General features: G+C 40.3%; 1 protein-coding gene across 23 annotated transcripts in view; it reads right to left on the bottom strand.

The window, feature by feature from the left end:
- EVI5 (ecotropic viral integration site 5) overlaps positions 1–23,895 on the bottom strand; it is a 234,100-nt gene that overhangs the window by 187,210 nt on the left and 22,995 nt on the right. The window lies entirely within an intron of this gene.

Here is a 23,895-nt window from a genome sequence, read left to right as displayed (position 1 = left end):
ATGTGAATTACATATGAAAAAAGTTGTTTTAAAAATTCAGCTCAGGGAATTCCCTGGTGATGGAATTCCAGTGGTTAGGACTCTGCGCTCTCACTGCCAAGGGCCCAGGTTCAATCCCTGGTTCGGGAACTAAGATTCCACAAGCCACGCAGCACAGCCACAAAAAAAAATTCAGGTCAGTACTATTAATACTGGATATATTTTATTCCATACTTGATGCATTTTAAATAAAAATTAGTATTATACTGTATATAAAAGAACAACAACAAAATTTAGGTCAGACAAATTTCTCCATAAAATAACAAAGACGAGATTATGATGCAGACAATGCTTGACAACCTTCCTCACCTCTAATCAAATCTCCTATCTTCCTGTCTTCATGTCTTTCCCCAACTTGCCTCACCATCTGGCTCTTTAGACATTCCCAAGCAAACGGCCTCACCTTAATGAAGCTGAAGTGGTCTAATATTAAGCTCCTCATTTACTTCTCTACTCACCTCAAAACATCTTTGTCTCTTACTTCAGAACAAGGTACCCCTTCTATCTGTCAATACACCCTATCATTTCTAACATTTTTTTAAAATAAATTTATTTATTTATTTGCTTTTATTTTTGGCTGTGTTGGGTCTTTGTTGCTGTGCGTGGGCTTTCTCTAGTTGTGGCGAGCAGGGGCTACTTTTCGTTGCGGTGCACAGGCTCTAGGCACGCAGGCTTCAGTAGTTGTGGCAGGTGAGCTCAGTAGTTGTGGCTCGCGGGCTCTAGAGCGCAGGCTCAGTAGTTGTGGCGCACGGGCTTAGTTGCTCCGCGGCATGTGGGATACTCCTGGGCCAGATCGAACTCGTGTCCCCTGCATTGGCAGGCAGATTCTTAACCACCGCGCCACCAGGGAAGCCCGATCATTTCCAACTTTTAAGGCAACCATTCTATAATGTGAACAATGAAGCCTGAGCAGTCATAAGTTCTCAGTAAGGTTTTTCTCAGTTTCATCTGCTACTTGACTTCCCCCAAAATAGAGACTGTGTCTTGAATATCTCTATATCCCTAGTATCAAAGACTGTGTCTATCATAAAGAAGATACTCAAGAAATGTCTGTGCAATAAAGAGTAAGTTATATATATAATAAATGGGAGAGTAATAACTAGTAAATATAATGATTATTCATTTTAATTAGCCAAATCATGCTGACATCAGACAGCTAGGGGAAAATTCCCTCCCTATTTAGAGGGCATGAAAGCATTAAGAAATAAAGTAGTTTGCTAATCACTCAAATGATCATTAAAATGCATATCCAAACTTATCATATGCCATATACCTCCTGCTAAAACTGGGCCCACAGCCTCAAATTTCCAAATACCCATACTAATTCAGGTTCACATAACTGCTCTTGAAGTCTCTTTACTTAAAATGCTCAATCAAGGGGACTTCCCTGGTGGCACAGTGGTTAAGAATCCGCCTGCCAATGCAGGGAACACGGGTTTGAGCCCTAGTCTGGGAAGATGTCACATGCTGCGGAGCAACACCGCGGAGCCTGGGTGCCACATCTACTGAGCCTGCGCTCTAGAGCCCGCAAGCCACAACTACTGAGCCCACGTGCCACAACTACTGAAGCCCGCGCGCCTAGAGCCCGTGCTCTGCAACAAGAGAAGCCACCGCAACAAGAAGCCCGCGCACCGCAACGAAGAGTAGCCCCTGCTCGCCACAAGTAGAGAAAGCCTGCACGCAGCAATGAAGACCCAACGCAGCCAAAAGTAAATAAATAAAAATAATTTTTTTAAAAAAATGCTCAGTCAAGCCACCAAAGTCGACCCAGGTGGAAATAAGCTCACAATTCAAAAATATAATACACACAGGAAACAAAGCTCAAAAAATAACAACTGAGGACTTCCCTGGTGGTCCAGTGGAAGACTCTGCACTTCCACTGCAGGGGGCATGGGTTCAATCCCTGGTCAGGAACCAGCCAAAAAAAAAAAAAACAAAGACAACTGAAACACACACAGAATCAGATCAACAAGCACTTTGACTACTGGAGTTATCAAATACAGAATATAAACGAAGCACTTCTAAAATGCTGAAAGAGAATATCTTAAGTGAGCAAGAAACAGGATAATAACAAAGATCAGATAGATTTTGTTAAGTAACCAAACAGAACTCTGGCAATAAAAAATAAATGAAATGGGGGAAAAAATAGGAATGAGGAGGATGGAGAGAGAAAGGGTTAAAGAGGTTCTGAGCCATCCATAAAGAGAAAATCAGTGAACTTAGAAGAACTGCACACATTAACTCAAAAAGCAGCACAAAGATACAAAGCAATATTCTGGAGATTTACTTTGATAAATGACCAAAAACGAAAGAGTATTTAGTTTCCAAAAGTCATTTTTCACATAAGATGATGAAATAATACATGAAGAAAAAACTGAATCAAGAATCAACACCAGGGGCGCTTCCCTGATGGCGCAGTAGTTAAGAATCCGCCTGCCAATGCAGGGCACACGGGTTCAAGCCCTGGTCCGGGAAGATCCCACATGCCGCGGAGCAACTAAGCCCGTGCACCACAACTGCTGAGCCTGCGAGCCACAACTACTGAAACCCGCGTGCCACACCTACTGAAGCCCACTCGCCTAGAGCCCATGCTCCATAACAAGAGAAGTCACCGCAATGAGAAGCCTGCGCACCGCAACGAAGAGTAGCCCCGGTTCAAAAAAAGAATCAACACCAAAACAACCACATCTTATGAGCATGCTGAAAAATAACACCATCACCATATCACCCCCTACACCTCTCTTACTAAGGCATAAGTTTGGACATTTTAGGGTCACAAATGCCTTTGAGAACTTCATGCTCATATAGACAAAATTTTGCAAATAGCTTTAAGGTTCACGTAATCCACAGATGCAGTAATAAGAATACTGGGCCTTCCTTCAGCTAATGTCTGCTTCATCACTGTTATTTCCCCTTACTTAAAATTTTTTATCAGTTATATGAGGCCTATGACCAAAAAGAAAGTTTTAAATAATTTATCTATTGACCTCTCACTATGAAAAAGTTCTCTTCCGTACCACACATACCATCCACTCCTTGCCCACCATAACACACACACACTTCTTACCTCTCACCATCCCTATATAATTAAAACATACTTTTGGTTGGATCAAGATTCAGTGTATACATTAACATGGCTATGTAACTTAAGTCACAGCTATTCTATGAAGTGTGCTGTGATTAGTTTTACTTTCTTTTTTTTTTTATTAATTAATTAATTTTATATTTATTTTTGGCTGTGTTGGGTCTTCATTTCTGTGCGAGGGCTTTCTCCAGTTGCGGCGAGCGGGGGCCACTCTTCATCGCGGTGCGCAGGCCTCTCACCGTCGCGGCCTCTCCCGCTGTGGAGCACAGGCTCCAGACGCGCAGGCTCAGTAGCTGTGGCTCACGGGCCTAGTTGCTCCGTGGCATGTGGGATCTTCCCAGACCAGGGCTTGAACCCGTGTCCCCTGCATTGGCAGGCGGATTCCCAACCACTGCGCCACCAGGGAAGCCCTAGTTTTACTTTCTTAGCCCAACTTTTTACATTCCCTTCAGTTAACAAATGCTTTAATTTTATTTAGCTCTATATGTACATATTATTAATTCATGCCCAATTGTTCCCCAATTCATCCAATTTTATAAACCTCCACAACACATTTATCACGTGTTATCAATTTTTGAACATGTCCATTCTGAAACCTGACCTGCTCCATTCTGAAACCTGACCTGCTCCATTCTGGACTGTTTGCTCTCACACCTGGTATACAATTGTCCTCCAGGGACTTCCCTTCGGTGTGATACACCTCGCATTTGGCTTGGATAATCTGTTTCCTAAATCCTATGTCTTCCTTTTTCTTGGTACATACTCTCATTTTGGTGGGTTAATGCCTTCAAAAGCTTCCTGAGAGGGATTGACACTGCATACATGAAAAAAATATCTTTATTCTACTCTCACACTTCAAAATTTGGCTGCATTGCAAACTAGATTAGAAATAATTTTTCAAGATTTTTGAAGATATTGCCCTCAGTTGCCTTTTACCTTTCACTATTCTTATTGAAGAGTCTGTAATCACTCTAATTTTATTAATTAGCCCACTTTCCCTTCATCTCTGGGAACTTCTCCAACACTTCTTTGGCTCCTTAGTTGTAAAAGTTTGCAATGAAATGCCTTGACACAAATCTTGTTTTCATCCATTGTGCTTAGCACTATGATGGGTCCTTTCAATTTTTTTTTTTAATTTATTTATTTATTATTTATGGCTGTGTTGGGTCTTCGTTTCTGTGCAAGGGCCTTCTCTAGTTGCGGCAAGTGGGGGCCACTCTTCATCGCGGTGCGCGGGCCTCTCACTATCGCGGCCTCTCTTGTTGCGGAGCACAGGCTCCAGATGCGCAGGCTCAGTAATTGTGGCTCACGGGCCTAGTTGCTCCGTGGCATATGGGATCTTCCCAGACCAGGGCTCGAACCCGTGTCCCCTGCATTGGCAGGCAGATTCTCAACCACTGCGCCACCAGGGAAGCCCCTCAATTTTTTTTTTAAAGATTTATTTTTTAAATCTATTTATTTATTTTATTTATTTTTGTCTGCGTCGGGTCTTAGTTGCGGCACGCGGGATCTTTGTTGAGGCATGTGGGATCTTCATTGTGGTGCGTGGGCTTCTCTCTAGTTGTGGTGTGCGGGTTTTCTCTTCTCTAGTTGTGGTGCACAGGCTCCAGAGCACGTGGGCTCTGTAGTTAGCGGCTCGCAGGCTCTAGTTGAGGTGCGCAAGCTCAGTAATTGTGGCACGCGGGCTTAGTTGCCCTGCGGCATGTAGGATCTTAGTTCTCTGACCAGGGATCAAACCCGCGTCTCCTGCATTGCAAGGCGGATTCTTTACCACTGGACCACCAGGGAAGTCCCAGATGGGCCCTTTTAATTTAGAAATTCATATCCTTCATTCTGGGAAGTTTTCCTGATTTGTTTCTTTGACAATATCTTTCTTAAACTCTTATTATTCAGTTATTGTACTTCTTGGGCTGGCTTTCTAATTTTACCTTTCCTCCCAATTTAATCACTACTTTCTACAAACCCTCATATTGTTGCAAAGCAGGACGGCTTAGAGATTGGGCACTTGGGCTTTGAAGTTAAAGGCCTGGGTTCAACACCAGCTCCTCTACTTAATACTGACATAAGCCTCAGCTTCTTATCTATAAATAGGGATAATAGTGATAAATAAAATGTAAACAAAGCACTTGGTGTATACCTAGCATTCAATAAATGCAGCTATTTTCATACTAACAATCTTTCTTTTTTCTTCTCTCTCTTCCCATAGCTTTTATGACGACATGTCCTTAGGTTTTTCCTTCTACTTCTCAGGTATCTTTTTTGCTGGATCCTTTGTATGCTTTATCAGATGTTGTCCTCTACAAATCCATCTTTGGCCACTTCTCTTTTTACTCTATGCTAGATCAAATAACAAACTATGTACCCAGGTGTTGCTGTGTGACCTTGGGCAATTTGTTTTACCACTTGATGCCTCAAACGCTCATCTGAAAAAAAGTGGGTTAAGAAGCATATCTCCTATGGTTTTCATTATGTTTTTATGAGACTTAGAAGGCTACCTGGCATAGTAGGCACTCAAATTTTTGCCACTATTACTACATTAGTGCTATCTCTACTGCCTCTGCTGCTGCTGCTACCACTGCTATTACTGCTATTTAAAAGACTCATGATGTTCTCCCCACCTATCTCCTAAGCTTTTAAAGAGGTTTAAACTAACTACCTATATTGAAATTATACTTAAATCTTGCTTGTTTCCTTTCCCCATCTCTAACAGTTTACAAAGTAAGAATTATCATTCTTCTCCAGATCTCTGCTGCTATTGATGGGCTTATAATCAATGTGTTACAAACTATGTTAGTTAACCTTTATTTTCTTAAATACAAATATGTAGCTGTGAAATTACTGAAGAACAAAATCAAATTAAATTTTCTTTTTGACAAGAATTCTTCCTATGGAAGTAATTTCTTACAGAACTTCATTCTTAAGTTAGAAAAAGTGATACCTGTGTACTGACTAGAATACTGACTTGTATTCTGATAATCTCAGCACATTTAAGGACCAATTTCTTCAGCATCTCTACATATAACATTGGTACAGCCCTTTACAAAATATTTTCACATATTTGATTCTTACAACAGATCTGAGGAGAAGGTATTCCAGTATTACTCCTTTGACAAGTAATTATTTAGAACCTACTCTCAAAAAGCACTTTACTGGTTGATGAATATACATGAATATGTAGTCATAAACAAAAGAGACATGTTCTTTACCCTGATGGAACTAGTTAAGAAGTCAGACAAATAGTGAACAAACAAATGCAGGGAAGGATATATGGCATGAGGGCAACAAACTAGAACTTAATTTGATAGGGCAGTTAAGGACTGCCTTTCTTAGGAGGCAATATTTAAGTTAAGATCTTCTAGATGAGCAAGAAGAAGCCAGCTACACAGCAGGCTAGGCAAAGAAAGCAACAACATGTACAAAGGCCCTGAGTAATTTAAAAACTCAGTGGGTTAGATAAGGGATATCTATCAACAGAAATATCAAAAGAAATATAAGGTGAGCCAAACGCAAGCCACATTAGTTATTTAAAATTTTCTAGTAGCTATACTTTAAAAAGTAAAAGCAAGTGAAATTATATCTTTTATTTAACCCAAATATATCTAAAACATTATTTCAACAGAAAATGAACATTTAATGAAATATTTTACATTCTTTCTTTAATACTAAGTCTGAAATTCAGTGTGTACTTTATATAGCACATCTCAATTCAGACTAGTCACAGTTCAAGTGCTCAACAGTTACACATGGCTAGTGGCCTCCACACTGAATAGCACAGGTTAGAACTAAGAGGAGATCATTATGGCTAATGCATAGTAGTTTAACGGGAAGTGCAGAAAGATGAAACTAGGAAAGTCAACCAGGGCCCAGTCAGTAAGGATCTTATAAGAAAGGAATTTGGAATCTATCTGGAGTATGACTGAGAGTCACTTAAGATTTTAAACATGTGGGCTTCCCTAGTGGCACAGTGGTTAAGAATCTGCCTGCCAGTGCAGGGGACATGGGTTCGAGTCCTGGTCCGGGAGGATCCCACATGCCACGGAGCAACTAAGCCTGTGCGCCACAACTACTGAGCCTGCGCTCTAGAGCCCGTGAGCCACAACTACTGAGCCTGCGTGCTGCAACTACTGAAGCCCGTGTGCCTAGAGCCAGTGCTCCACAACAAGAGAAGCCACCGCAATGAGAAGCCTGCGCACCGCAACGAACAGTAGCCCCTGCTCGACGCAACTAGAGAAAGCCCGTGCACAGCAACGAAGATCCAGTGCAGCTAAAAATATAAATAAATAAATAAATAAAAAGATTTTAAACATGTGAAGAATAATATGGTCTTTTCTATTTTATAAAAAAGTACTCTCCTGGGACTTCCCTGGCAGTCAAGTGGTTAACACTCCACGCACCCAATGCAGGGGGCACAGGTTCTATCCCTGGTCAGGGAACTAAGATCCCTCATGCCACACAGTGCGGCCGGGGGGAAAAAAAAAAAAGTACTCTCCTATGTAAACAAATTATAGAGAAGCAAGAGCAGAAGTAGGGAGACTAGGCAGGAAACTGTTACAGAAATCTAGGTAAAAAATAATTAAGATTTAAGCTATATAATAGGGATAGCAGAGACAAAGAAAATAGATGTATGCAAAATAATTTTGTGGAGGTGGAAACAAAATGACTTTCTGATGAAGTGGATAGAGAGAATGAGGGCGAAAGAAGAATCAAGAGTACAATCTATCCTGACTTGAGCAACTTATTGTACCATTTACTGAAACCAGAGAAATTGGCATTTTGTTGTTATTTGGCAGGGGGTGCTAGAGTTCATGAAAATGAAATCAAGAATTTTTCCAAATAAGAAGATAGGTTCAGAGAGGCTCACACTTACAAATGAATACTAAAAGTGAAACTCAAACCCAGATATCCTAAAATTAGGTATATTACCCTCTGTGGTAATATACTGTGTCTCCAAAATCTATAAATAACAATACTCCATTAGGATGTAGCTAAGAACTGCCTCCTATGACACCATCAGCAAAATCCTCAACTGAAAGGCCCCTTTGGGTCTTTTATAATTCTTTCATATTTTGAAAAATGAAAAGAAAAAATTTACCTTCAGTTAATATGCCTAGAAGGAGTCTGAAATCAAAATCTTCTACAGAAAACATTTTCTCCTAACCCAAGCCCCAGAGAACAATAACAAAATAGAAGACAAATGCCAAGACTTCAAAATCAGTGCCAAACTCCTACAGCCAAAGTAACAGTAGTTCAGAAGCTTACTGTGACTACTCTTCAGAAGAAACAGGGTGTTATACATGTTAACAATGACTCAAAAACCTGGGTATCTCAGCTTCAGGAATTTAATATTCCTTCTAATTTCTTTACCTCCACAAAAACCCTATCAATTTCACTCAACAAATATTTACTAAGCATAGGTATAGGGCTAGGCACTGAGTGGGAGAGGAATATGACATTTGGCTCCTGTCTTGCCCTGTCCTCAAGCAGCACCATCGATGGAGTGTGAGGAGACAAACATGGCAACAATTATAACACAATGTGATAAAGGCCACAGAAAAGTATGTATGAGATAACACAGAAACAAATAAGAGGGGCAACTAATTCCACAGCTTTGGGGAGAAGTAAAGGGTTCAAAGGTATTTTCGAATGGCTCTGGTCACACAGACAGAAGATCCTGGCTGATTTGTATTCCTCCCACTCCATTATTTCCATTCTTGTCATTCTCATCATCTACATTAGGGTACACTCTTGGTGTTGTACACTCTATGGGTTTGGACAAATGCATAAAGATACGTTCGGTATCCACAGTGGATTGGTTCCAGGAACCCCGCATGGAAACCAAAATCCATGGATGCTCAATTCCCTTATATAAAATGGCATAGTATTTGGATATAACCTACACATATCCTCCCGTATACTTTATCATCTTTAGATTACTTATAATACCTAATACAATGTAAATGCTATGTAAACAGTTGCTGAGCTGAGGCAAATTCGAGTTTTGGTTTTTGGAACTTTCTGGAATTTTTTTCGAATAATTTTGATCTGTAGTTGGCCAAATCCATGAATGAGAAACCCAAGGATAAAGAAGTCCAACTGTATTATACCGAGTGGTTGCACTGCCCTAAAAATCCTCTGTGCTCTGCCTCTTCATCTCATCCCTCCTCCCAATGCCTGGCAACCTCTGATCCTTTTACTGTCTCCATAGTTTTGCCTTTTCTAGAACGTCATACAGTTGGACTCTTACTGTGTGTAGCCTTTTCAGACTGGCTTCTTTTACTCAGTAATAGGCATTTAAGTTTCCTCCACGTCTTTGCATGGCTTGATAGCTCATTTCTTTTTAATGCTGAATAATATTCCATTGTCTGGATGTACCACAGTTTACTTATCCATTCACCTACTAAGGGTATCTTGGTTGTTTCCAAGTTTTAGCAATTACGAATAAAGGTGCTATAAAAACCTGTGTGCAGGTTTTGTGTGGACATTTTTCAACTTTTCAAATCCTTTGGGTAAACACTAAGGAGCATAACTTCTGGATTGTGTGGTAAGAGAATGTTTAGTTTTGTAAAAACTGGACAAACTGTATTCCAAAGTGGCTGCACCATTTTGCATTCCCACAATTAATGAATGAGAGTTCCTGTTGCTCTGTATCCTTGTCAGCATTTGGTGTTTTCAATGTTCTAGATTTCTGGCTATTCCAATGGAATATGGTAATATTTTATAGTTGTTTTAATTTGCATTTCCTGGATGACATATGATGTGGAGCATCTTTTCATATGTGGTTTTTTTTTTTCACATGTTTTTTGCCATCTGTACATATTCTTTGGTTAGGTGTCTGATAAGGTCTTTGGTCCATTTTTTAATCGTGTTGTATTCTTATTGTTGAGTTTTAAGAATTCTCTGAATATTTGGGGTAACAGTCCATTAGTGGTAAGGATAAAGTAGGATAATTAAATAGCTCATTTAAAAATCCCACTAGGCGGGGCTTCCCTGGTGGCACAGTGGTTGAGAATCTGCCTGCCAATGCAGGGGACACGGGTTTGAGCCCTGGTCGGGGAAGATCTCACATGCTGCGGAGCAACTAAGCCCATGCGCCACAACTGCTGAGCCTGTGCTCTAGAGCCCACGTGCCACAACTACTGAAGCCTACACATCTACAGCCTATGCTCCACAACAAGAGAAGCCACCGCAGTGAGAAGCCCACGCACCTCAACGAAGAGTAGCCCCCACTTGCCGCAACTAGAGAAAGCCCACGCGCAGCAATGAAGACCCAACAACGAAGACCCAGTGCAGCCAAAAATAAATAAATAAATAAATTTTAAAAAATAAAATTAAAAAAAAAAAAATCCCACTAGGGGATTAAAGACAGGGAATTTTAAGGGAGTTTTGGGAGACTCATGTAAGCTAATGACCACTCAAGAATCCAGTAACCTAGCAACAATCTACACTACCTTGAAGGAAGACCAGGCACATTCAAGCCACAAATCCTGATGGTTAAAACAAAACACAATAGATATGGGGTCTGAATCTGGTTACATGAAGTCAGAGTTAATGGCCCTTGAAGAGTAGCATCTCTGCATGTAGCCAAGACAGGAATATAGGTGAAAGGGGACATTATAATGAAACCTGAGATGAATTACCATATTTTAGTATATGTTACTACCCTTCTGCTAATATACATATGATTTAACTAGCGCCATGTCTGTCTCGGTTAGACCATATAGGGTCAAAGGAGGAACTAATGATACAAGCCTTGATATAATTCCTTACCCAAGAATAAAGAAGAAAGTGGTCTTCTCCCCTCCCCACTTTTTCTTTGATTATAAAAACATAGCCCTCTTTGTTCTCCAGACTGCACTCCCTTGCTTGCAAAAGCGTCCTGTGCTAATAAACTCACTCTACCTATCACTTTGCCTCATGCCAAATTCCCTCTGCATAGAGACAAAAGAACCTGAGCTTCAGAAAGTCCTGACACCAGGTGAGCAGTTTTAATTAAAAGACAGTGGGTTCGAGTGCCAGCCCATGGGTTCAAGTTCCAATTTGAGTTTTGGCTAGGTTTGAGTCCCATCTGAGTAGGAGTGTGGTTTCACTATCAGATATGTCTTTAGAAAATATTTTCTCCCAGTCTGTGGCTTGCCTTTTCATTCTCTTTACAGTGTCTTTCACAAGCAGAAATTTTTAATTTTAATGAAATTCAGGTATGAATTTTTTTCATGGATTGTGCCTTTGATGTTGCATCTAAAAAGTCACTGCCAAACCCAAGGTCACCTACTTGGGTGACCTATTTTCTACCATGTTATCCTCTAGGAGTTTTATAGTTTTGCCTTTTACATTTAGGTCTGTGATCCATTTTGAATTAATTTTTGTGAAGGATGTAAGGTCTGTACCTAGGTTTTATTTATTTATTTATTTATTTATTTATTTATTGCATGTGGATGCCTAGTTGCTCCAACACCTTTTGTTGAAATGACTATCTTTTCTCCATTGTATTGCCTTTGTTCCTTTGTCAAAAATCAGTTGACTATTGACTATATTTATGTGTGACTACTTCTGGGCTCTCTATTTCATTCCATTGAGCTATATGTCTATTCTTTAATCAATATCATATTTTTTAATTGAAGTATAGTTGATTTACAATGTTGTGTTAATTTCTCCTATACAGCAAAATGATTCAATCATACATACAGATATACATTCTTTTTCATATTCTTTTCCATTATGGTTTATCACAGGATATTGAATATAGTTTCCTGGGCTATACAGTAGGACCTTGTTGTTTATCCATCATACTGTCTTTTTTTTCCTCCCCCCAGTCATCATTTGGAGTTTGTCTGTATGACCCCATCACCTCCTTCCTTTCTCCCTTTAGAAAAAAAATTTTTTTTAATTTTTATTGGAGTATAGTTGATTTATAATGTGTGTTAGTTTCTGCTGTAGAGCAAAGTGAATCAGTTATACACATACATATATCCACTCTTTTTTAGATTCTTTACCCATATAAAGTCACTATAGAGTACTGGGTAGAGTTCCCTGTGCTTTACAGTATGTCCTTATTAGTTATCTATTTTATATATAGTAGTGTGTATATGTCAATCCCAATCTCCCAATTTATCCCTCCTCCCTCCACCATACTGTCTTGATTACTGTAGCTTTATAGTATATCTTGAAGTTGAGTAGTGTTAGTCTTCCAGCTTTCTTCTTCTCCTTCAGTAGTGTTGATTACTGTAGCTTTATAGTATATCTTGAAGTTGAGTAGTAGTGTTAGTCTTCCAGCTTTCTTCTTCTCCTTCAGTAGTGTTGACTATTCTGGATCTTCTGCCTCTCCCTATAAATTTTAGAATCAGTCTGTCAATATCAACAACATGGGATTTTGATTGGGATTGCACTGAATCTACAGATCAAGTTGGGAAGAGCTGACCTTCTTAAAATACTGAGTTTGGTAGAATTCACCAGTGAAACTGTCTGGGCCTAGTGCTTTCTGTTCTGGAAAGTTATTAATTATTGATTCAATTTCTTTAATAGAAATTGTCTATTCTTGGGACTTCCATGGCAGTCCAGTGATTAAGACTCTGTGCTTCCACTGCAGGGGGCACAGGTTCAATCCCTGGTCAGGGAACTAAACTAAGATCCCGCATGCCGCGAGGCTCGGCCAAAAAAGTAAAAAATAATAAATAATAAAAAAAAAGAAATTGTCTATTCTTGGGTGAGTTTGGGCAGATCATGTCTTTTAAGAAATTGGGGACTTCCCTGGTGGTGCAGTGGTTAAGAATTCGCCTGCCAATGCAGGGGACACAGGTTCGAACCCTGGTCCAGGAAGATCCCACATGCCACAGAGCAATTAAGCCCGTGCGCCCCAACTGCTGTGCCTGCATGCTAGAGCCTGTGAGCCACACTACTAAGCCTGCACACCACAACTACTGAAGCCCATGCACCCTAGAGCCTGCGCACTGCTACTGAGCCCATGCACCACAAGTACTGAAACCTGCGCTCTAGGGCCCGCGTGCTGCAACTACTGAGCCCGCATGCTGCAACTACTGAAGCCCGCACACCTAGAGCCCATGCTCAGCAACAAGAGAAGCCAGCCACCACATTGAGAAGCCCATGCACCACAATGAAGAGTAGCCGCTTGCCACAACTAGAGGAAGCCCGCATGCAGCAACAAAGACCCAACGCAATCAAAAAAACAATAAAGAAAAAAATTGGTTTTATGATCTAGAATGTAGAATGTAGTCTGTCTTGATGAATGTTCCATGTGACCTTCAGTAGACTGTGCACTCTGTTGTTGGATGAAGTAGTCTAAGATGTCCATTCTGTTTAGTTGATTGATGGTGCTGTTGAGTTCAATTGTGTCCTCACTGTCTGCTGAATGTGTCCATTTCTGATAGAGGGGTATTAAAGTCTCCAGCTGTGATAATGGATTCATCTATTTCTCCCTGCATTCTATCAGTTTTTGCCTCACGTAGTTTGATGCCCTGTTTTAGGGGCATACATATTAAGGATTGGTATGTCTTCTTAATGAACTGATCCGTCTCTCATTATGTAATTCCCCTCGCTCTTTATCCCTGAAAATATTCCTTAGTCTGAAATCTGCTGTCTGAAATTAATACAGCTATTCCTGCTTTAATTAGTGTTAGCAATGCTGTACCTTTTATATCTTTCTCCATCCATTTACTTTTTTTTTTTTTAATTTATTTTATTTTTGGCTGCGTTGGGTCTTCATTGCCGGGCGCGGGCTCTCTCTAGTTTCAGCGAGTGGGGGCTACTCTTCGTTGTGGTGCACGGGCTTCTCATTGCGGTGGCTTCTCCTGTTGCAGAGCATGGGCTCTAGGTGCGCAGGCTTCAGTAGTTGTGGCTCACGGGCTCTAGAGCGCAGGCTCAGTAGTTGTGGCGCACAGGCTTAGTTGCTCCACGGCATGTGGGATCTTCCTGGACCAGGGCTCGAACCCGTGTCCCCTGCATTGGCAGGCGGATTCTTAACCACTGTGCCACCAGGGAAGCCCACTCCATCCATTTACTTTTAATCTATGTTTTTTTAAATTGAGGTATAGTTGATTTACAATATTATATGAGTTCCAGGTATACAACAGTGAGTCATAATTTTTAAAGGTTATACTCTACTTAGTTATTATAAAATATTGGCTATATTCATCCACTGTGCTGTATAATATATCCCTGTAGCTTATTTACTGTACACATAGTAGTCTGTACCTCTTAATCCCCTATCTATATGTGTCTTTATATTTTAAGGGGATTTCCTGTAGACAACATAGTTGAATCTTGTTTTTTGATCCACTCTACCAGTCTTTGTCTTTTAATTTGTGCATTTAGACCACTGATGTTCAAAGTGATTATTGACATAGTTGGACTAACATCTACCAAATTTGTTACTGTTTCCTATTTGTTGCCCTTCCTTGTTCTTTGTTCCTATTTTTGTCTTCTACTCTTTTTCTGCCTTCCATGGTTTTAAGAGATTTTATATGATTCTATTTTCTCTCCTTTCTTAGTATATTGGTTATACTTTTTTTTTTTTTATACTTTTCCTAGTGGTTGCCTTAGAGTCTGCAATATACAATTACAGCTAATCCAATTCCACTTTCAAATAACACTACACCACTTCATGGGTAGTGTAAGTACCTTACAGTAACAAAATAATCATATATCCTCCCCCCTGTGCCCTTGTTTCATTGGTGTTATTCATTGAACTTATGCACAGCACACATATATACATAAGTATACATAATGAAATACACTGTTGACAATATTATCTTGAACAAACTTATCTATTAGATCAATGAGAACAAAACAACTAAAGTTTTTATTTTACCACCACTTATTCCTTTTTCCCATTTCCTTACTCTTCCTTACTTTACGTAAGGAAGTAAAGTATGAGTTTCTGAACTATATTACGTCCCTTCTCTCTAAAGAACTTATTTTAACTTTTCTTGCAAGGCAGGTCTACTGGCAACAAATTCTCTTAATTTTTGTTTGATTGAGAAAGTCTTTATTTCTCCCTCACTTTTTAAGGATAATACTGCAAGGCACAGATTTCTAGGCTGGTGTTTTTTTCTCTTCTCAGCACTTTAAGTATTTCACTTTACTCTCTTCTTGCTCACATGGCTTCTGAGAAGTTGGGTGTAACTCTTATAATTGCTTCTCTATAGGTAAGGTGTTTTTTCCCTCTGGCTTCTTTCAGGATTTTTTTTTAATCTTTGATTTTCTATAGTTTGAAAATGGTGTGCCTAGGTGCAGTTTTTTGGGCACTTACCCTGCTTGGTTCTCTCTGAGCTTCCTGGATCTGTGATTTGGTATTTGACATTAATTTGGGGCAATTCTCAGTCATTATTGTTTCAACTATTTCTTGTGTTCTTTTCTTTCTTCTCCTTCTGGAATTCCCATTACACATGTATTACACCTTTTGTAGTTGTCCCACAGTTATTGGATATTCTGTTCTGTTTTTTCAGTCTTTTTTTCTCTTTGCCTTTCAGTTTTGGTGGTTTCTATCTAGCTATTTTTAAGCTCAGAGATTCTTTCCTGAGGCATATCCAGTCTACTAATAAGCCCAACCAAAGGCATTCTTCATTTCTGTTACAATGTTTTTGATCTCTAGCATTTCTTTTTGGTTTTCTTAGAATTTCCACACTCTGCTAACATTGCCCATCCGTTCTTGTCAGCTACCTACTTTATCCATTACAGCCCTTAGCATCTTAATCATAATTGCTTTAAATTCTTCTTTTGTCTGATAATTCCAACATCCCTACCATATCTGCGTCTGGTTCTGATGCTTGCACTCTCTCTTTAAACTGTTTTTCGGGGGCTTCCCTGGTGGCGCAGTGGTTGAGAATCTGCCTGCCAATGCAGGAGACACGGGTTCGAGCCCTGGTCTGGGAAGATCCCACATGCCGCGGAACAACTAAACCCGTGCGCCACAACTACTGAGCCTGCGCGTCTGGAGCCTGTGCTCCGCAACAAGAGAGGCCGCGATAGTGAGGGGCCCGCGCACCGCGATGAAGAGTGGCCCCCACTCACCGCAACTGGAGAAGGCCCTCGTACAGAAACGAAGACCCAACACAGCCATAAAAATAAAAAAAAGATTAAAAAAATTAAAAATAAGAGAGCAAACACTGACTTTAAAAAAAAAACTGTTTTTCGTCTTTTAGTATGTCTTGTAATCTTTTTTGACAGTCAGTTATGATGTACTGGGTAAAGGAACTACTGTAAATAGGCCTTTAATAATGTGGTAGTAAGGTGTGGAGGGCAGGGAAGCATTTTATAGTCCTATGATTAGATCTTAGTCTTTCTGTGAGCCTGTATCTCTAAACTCTGAACTTTACATGTGCTTCTCAGTCATCAGCCTCTCCCATCACTCCACTCCCCTCCTGTGGCACAAAATGGCTATACTAGGCCAGAAGTGCTTATTTCCCCCAGGTCAGTTAGGTTCTGCTCAAACCCCAGCAGGTGAGGCTCTGGTTAAATACTTTCTCCTAAGGGCAGACCTTGTTAAGAACAGAATACTCTGGAGTATTTCAAAATACTTCCTCTTCCTTCCCCCAGCTGGAAGCAAGAAGGGATTTTTCTCTGATATTCATTATGAGAACTTGGCCAAGCTCCTGGAGGCAAAATTCACAAAAGTGTTGGGGCATCCAATGACTGGGTCCCCCTGGAGTTTTTATCTCTCAGACTTGTCCACACTGAGCCTGCGGCAATTCATCAGTAGTTCAGGTTTCCCTTCCCTACCACCGGTTCCCATAGCGGTTTCAACTCATGGGTTTCTCTCCACTAAGTTGTAATTCTCTGTGTCTGCCGTCTGTCTTTCCAATTCAGGGGGCAGTGCTTTGTCCTGTGACCTCACCTCCCTGCTGAATCTAAGAAGAACTGTTGATTTTTCAGTTTGTTCAGCTTTTTACCTGTTGTTAACAGGAAGTGGCAACTTCCATGTTGGACTAGAAACTGAAAGTTGTAACTTTGTTTTAAAAACATGGTTAGGAAGATAATAAGGCAGACCACATGCAGAAGGCTAATGCAGCAAAAAATGAAAAAACAACTCAAATTATATATAAATTCTTATCAGAACAAAGATATAAGGAAGAAGAGAACAGAAGAAAATACATTAAAATTAAAAACCAAGAAACTCAGTGTTATAGTAGTGAATTTGGGGATGGGAAGAATCCCTTCTTTTTCCAATTATCTCCAATTTGGTTATATTAAAAACTGTAAAATTAAGGAATGATACATACATCCAAAAAAAACCTGAAAGATGATCAAGAAGCGATAAAGGATAAGAGAAAGAATAGAATACTATATAGTAAGCCAAAGAAGATAAATATTTTCTGACTTGATTTTGTTTTTATTTATTTATTTATTTATTTATTTTTGGCTGCATTGGGTCTTCGTTGCTGTGCGCGGGCTTTCTCTAGTTGTGGCGAGCGGGGGCTACTCTTTGTAGCGGTGCATGTGCTTCTCATTGCAGTGGCTTCTCTTGTGGCAGAGCACCGGCTCTAGGCGCACGGGCTTCAGTAGTTGTGGCTCGCGGGCTCTAGAGCACAGGCTCAGTAGTTGTGGCGCACGGGCTTAGTTGCTCCGTGGCATGTGGGATCTTCCCAGACCAGGGATCAAACCCGTGTCCCCTGCACTGGCAGGAGGATCCTTAACCACTGTGCCACCAGGGAAGTTCCCTGATTTTGTTCTTAAAATAAGTCTTATTTATGGATATTTTCCTTATAAGTGATCCATATTTATGGAAAAAAGGAAAGAAAAAAGAAAATCATGAAGAACAATGAATCATCCATAAACTCACCACTCAATCAATGCTGGTCTTTTTTTTTCAAAAACAATGGAGCATGAACAAGGGAAGTATGAATGAGACCTCAGCCTCACTTAGAAGTAAAACTGTGAACTAGCCACAAGCCTCTTACAGGTTCCAAACAGCCTGTTTCCTAATTGGGGTAAAATATATAGAACATAAAAACCTGCCATTGTAACAATTTTTAAGTGTATAATTCGTTGGAATTAATTACATTCACAGTGATGTACAACCATCACCACTGTCTATTTCCAAAACATTTTCATCACCCCAAACAGAAACGATGTATCCATTCCTTTCTCCACAGCCTCAGGTAACCGCTAAACTACTTTCTAATTTTTATGAATTTACCTATTCTAGATTCATAAGTAGAATCATACATACAGTATTTGTCCTTTTGTGTCATGGCTTATTTCATTCAGCATAATGTTTTCAATGTTCATCCACACTGCAGCATGTATCAGAACTTCATTCCTTTTTTATGGCTAAATAAGATTCCATTATATACAAATACTTCTCACATTTATCAAGGTGCTAGAAACTCTGAGCCCATGAAAAACCTGGTATATTTAAGGCTGGAAGATAGAAAGGAAGAAAAGAAGGAAGGAAGAACTCTACTCATCTTATGTTTATCCATTCATCTGTTGATGGACATTTTGGGTTGTTGCCAACTTTTGGCTACTGTGAATAATGTTGCTATGAACACTGGCATACAAATGCCAAATAGACTTTTAATAGTTTGCTCTGGCTGGAAAGCCAGAAAAGGACTATAAAGAAAAACAGCAACAGAAGCTGCCAACAGCAATTACCACAATAGAACAGAATATAAGACATTAACTTCATGGGTTTTCCACACGGCATGCGGGATCTTGGTTCCCCCACGAGGGATCGAACCCATGACCCCTGCAGTGGAAGCGCAGAGTCTTAACCACTGGACCACCGGGAAAGTCCCAACTTTATGGTTTTAAAACTATTTATACTTCTGATTTTTCCCAATTTTAGAGTCCTTCATCATGACAGACTTTATATGTTCTAATCTGAAAAATATACAAGAAGGAAATAAAAGGGAGAAAGCAACAATGCTTAAGTAACATATTAACAAATCATTACTAAGGTCAGGATTGCAGGTTAGGAGCAATACTGAGAAGGGAGCAGAGTTATAGCCTAAAACAGCATCTTCTTTTTGTTCTGACCAAAAAGAAGGTATTACTTTGCCCTCCATAATGCCTAGCACAGTACCCAGTGTATTCTAGAAACTCAACAACAAAAGCTGGCTGAAAAAAATAAATAGATGGATAATTCTATAGATATCTTAGTTCTTCCAACTACATCATATTTTTTTAACTATTTATACTTAGTCTGAAACAGATTATTAGGAGCATCCCAAGTTTCACAGTAAGTTGTTTTTTTTTTTTTTAATTATTTATGGCTGTGTTAGGTCTTCATTTCTGTGCGAGGGCTTTCTCTAGTTGCGGAAAGTGGGGACCACTCTTCATCACGGTGCGCGGGCCTTTCACTGTCGCGGCCTCTCTTGTTGTGGAGCACAGGCTCCAGACGTGCAGGCTCAGCAATTGTGGCTCACGGGCCTAGTTGCTCCGCAGCATGTGGGATCTTCCCAGACCAGGGCTCGAACCCGTGTCCCCTGCATTGGCAGGCAGATTCTCAACCACTGCGCCACCAGGGAAGCCCCACAGTAAGTTTTATACGAACCCATAAATTTATGGGGAAATTGGCCAGTAGATGAGTGACAGGAAATTGTATCTCTGGGACCATTATTTAAATTACAACTCTAACTGATTACACAAGATTACAAACCCAGAACTCGCCAACTTACAGTATCATACTTTTTTAGTGGGTATTTGTCTAAGTGTTCGTAATGCCAAATGGGTCCAGAGAGGTCTTTTCTTATTTGCTTCCAAAATAAATAGCAACGTATCAAACTTAGAAGTATATCTAAAATATATGATCAAATTTCAAAATGTGGTCTATGCCAATGTAAATATAAAAAATAATTGTCTGGGGCTTCCCTGGTGGGGCAGTGGTTGGGGGTCTGCCTGCCAGTGCAGGGGACACGGGTTCGAGCCCCGGTCTGGGAGGATCCCGCGCGCCGCGGAGCGTCTGGGCCCGTGAGCCACAATTGCTGGGCCTGCGCGTCTGGAGCCTGTGCTCCGCAACGGGAGAGGCCGCGACGGTGGGAGGCCCGCGCACTGCGATGAAGAGTGGTCCCCACTTGCCGCAACTGGAGAAGGCCCTCGCGCGGAGGCGAGGACCCAACACAGCCATACATACATACATACATACATACATAAATAATAATTATCTGTACACACCATTACTTCAACATTCTTCAAGGTGTTGGAAATTCAGAACCCATAAAAATCTTGGTATACAACTGAATAAACATGTAGAAAGCAAAAAAATAAAAAATTATTTATACTCAACATTGTCCCAGTAGGATTTAAGCTTGGGGCAAATGTAATATCTATCTTCAATCTTTTAAGCAGGTTATAAGGAAGTATTATTCCAACTCTGCAAACATGGGAATAAACAACATTATTATATAAATAGCAATGTCTTGCATGTTTTGAGTACTATCAATAAATATGGAGTGCAGATTTTAAAACACAGTCTATAAATATCCTCAAAGAAGAATTGCAAATTACGTCTTTCACTTTTTAAGTTAACAGTTGTCAGATGGAAGAAGAGAAAGATACAGAGCACTGGCTTCAACAGGAATGGAAAAAACAGCAAACAGGAATTACACTGAAAGGGAAAAAAACAGGAAATAAGGGTAACACTGCTGACAAGTCTTCTTCCCTTAGAGGTCTATATAACAAATTTCTCTGAGTTAATTTATTTTCTATAGGCATACAGCATATATTCATCTCTCTCTGATCCTTCCTACCTCTAGAGCAAAATATCAGAAAAGGAAAACTTGCAACTAACACAACATTGTAAATCAACTACACTTTAATTAAAAAAAAAAAAAGAAAGAAAAGGAAAACTTTGTACACAGTGATATACCATTGCTGCTGCTACCACCATCATCTACTGTATGTTTTACTACGTACCAGGCACTGCGACAAGACTTACATTCATTATCTTATTTAATTCTCACAATAATCCTGAGACAGATTTTACTGAAGTTTATAGAGGTTAAACAACTTGCCCAAGAATCCATTAGCTAATGAATGATGGAGCCAGGATACTAAACATTCAGCCCTAAAACAAAAACGTCCTGACAAGTATAAATCATTGATAGGAAAGTGAGCTAAAACAGAAGAACACAAAAGTAAAAACACAGAACATCAGAACACGTCATGACTCTAAGGATTTTGACAGACAGATAGGACCTGCCCCAAACCAATCTGATTACTTACTTAAGCAATTCAATTAACTAACATATTGAGATGGAAATTATATTTGAAAATGAAGGACTTCCCTGGTGACGCAGTGGTTAAGAATCTGCCTGTCAATGCAGGGGACGCGAGTTCGATCCCTGGTCCAGGATGATCCCACATGCCACGGAGCAACTAACCCCATGCGCCACAACTACTTAGCCTGCGCTCTTGAGGCCAAGAGCCACAACTACTGAGCCCGTGAGCCACAACTACTGAAGCCCGCGCGCCTACAGCCTGTGCTCCACAACAAAAGAAGCCACTGCAATGAGGAAGCCCGCACACCGCAACGAAGAGTAGCCCCCGCTCACCGCTACTAAAGAAAGCCCCCCGTGCAGCAACAAAGACCCAACGCAGCAAAAAATAATAAACAAATAAATTTATTTAAAAATTTGATAATTTGAGCTGCACCTAATATTGCTACAGCCAAGTGTTCAAGTTCATGAATAAGGAGCTAATAAGTCTGTCCCCTGACCTCAACCTTCCACTGTTACAAACACAAAATTGTTTAAAAAAAAAAAGGGCATATCTACACAATTTTTTCCTGGCAGCAGCAAGAGTAGTAAAATACCTGTTTCCTTAGATCTTAATCTAGTCCAAAAAAAGCACAAATTCAGAACAAGTACCTCTTAAAATATATCACATATTACATGAATTTTTTATTTAATATACACAATATATCAAGCACTGTGTCAAGAAGTGTGTTAAACACCATCACTCCATACCCAGTGTGAAATAAAAATGAACTGCCACAGTTCTGAAAAATCCTAAAATGTCAATAAGAATCTTCAACATGGGGCTTCCCTGGTGGCGCAGTGGTTGAGAATCTGCCTGCTAATGCAGGGGACACGGGTTCGAGCCCTGGTCTGGGAAGATCCCACATGCCTCGGAGCAACTAGGCCCGTGAGCCACAATTGCTGAGCCTGCGTGTCTGGAGCCTGTGCTCCGCAACAAGAGAGGTCGCCATAGTGAGAGGCCCGCGCACCGCGATGAAGAGTGGCCCCCACTTGCCGCAACTAGAGAAAGCCCTCGCACAGAAACGAAGACCCAACACAGCCATAAATAAATAAATAAATAAATAAAATTTAAAAAAAAAAAAGAATCTTCAACATAATTCTCCAAATAGGTAAATAATGCACAGATCATGGCAAGGCCTAAAAACTGTATTTTAAATTGTCATTTTAATTAATTTAATTACACTTATACTGGCGAAAGAAGAGTGATGAAATTAAGAGGTGGAAAATGTATGTTAATTGGAATTGGATAGAAGGACACATGAAAACTCAGGAAATCCTGGCAGAAATATAGTATCAATGAAATAATTTTTTGAAAGGTCCTCAGCATCTCAGCAAGGTAAAAGTACCATGTTCTATTGACAAGGTGCATAGGGCCTTCACAAGTTATTTAGATTTTTTAAACCTTGTTTCCTTCTCAGGAACTTAAAAAAAGGTTGGAGTGAATGATACCTCTAATGCTTTCCTGCTGTGACATTGTAGAGTCAAGAGAAAATTGATAAACTCATATAAGCAGATTTTTATGCAATGACTAGTTTCAATAATAACAGGGGGGGAGGGGTCCCCAAAAAGTTGCACTAGAAAACTAAGGTCTCATTCCCTGAACCTCACATACTCAAATACTATGAGGCTACAAGAATAATCAGAAACCAACAAAATGATAGTACATTAGCAAGACTAAATTAACACAGGTACACAATAACTTTGGACTTCAACAAAATGCCAAAGAAGCACTTAGGACTACAAGAATTATTTTGTTTTTTTTTAATCTGATAATACTAAAGAAAACGAAAATGTTATAAACTTAACTACTGCCCATATCCACACCTCTCTAGTCTCACCTGCCACAGGTAAGTGGGTCTTCTGTCTAAAGTCAGAAGACAGGCCTCGTGCTCTGTGAATTATCCTGGAACTCAGGTGGTCTCTCTCTTCTTCCCAGTTTCTGCTCTCAACTTTTAAACAGGCTGCTCTGCCATATTTAGCGCTCTCGCTGGATCTTACATCCCACTAAGTACCCCCTGTCTCACAGTATCGTCCCTCCCCCATAGCTAAGCAACGGGACAGATGTTTAGCTTTCATTCTTCCCTTCTTCATCTCCCACTTTTTCACTGCAATGTGGCTTCTACCATACCATTTTACTAAAACCACACTTACCAAGGTCACTCACCAACAGCCTCTTTGTGCTAAATCCAGTAAATGCTTCCTAGTCCTTATCTTACTTACACACCTCTCTGTAACATGTGACCCATACAGTACTTTTCCTTTTATTTATTTTTTATTTTTCTGATTAGCAAATACATGTTAAGAATTGAAATATCGGGCTTCCCTGGTGGCGCAGTGGTTGAGAATCTGCCTGCCAATGCAGGGGACACGGGTTCGAGCCCTGGTCTGGGAAGATCCCACATGCCGCGGAGCGACTAGGCCCGTGAGCCACAACTACTGAGCCTGCGCGTCTGAAGCCTGTGCTCCGCAACGGGAGAGCCCGCGATAATGAGAGGCCTGTGCACCGCGATGAAGAGTGGCCCCCGCTTGCCGCAACTAGAGAAAGCCCTCGCACAGAAA

Source organism: Balaenoptera physalus (genome assembly GCF_965194825.1).
Source record: "Balaenoptera physalus genome assembly, chromosome: 1".
In the NCBI taxonomy this organism is placed as follows: domain Eukaryota; kingdom Metazoa; phylum Chordata; class Mammalia; order Artiodactyla; family Balaenopteridae; genus Balaenoptera; species Balaenoptera physalus.
Note: the sequence above shows the minus strand (reverse complement) of the source record. Positions and strands in the feature narration are given on the sequence as shown.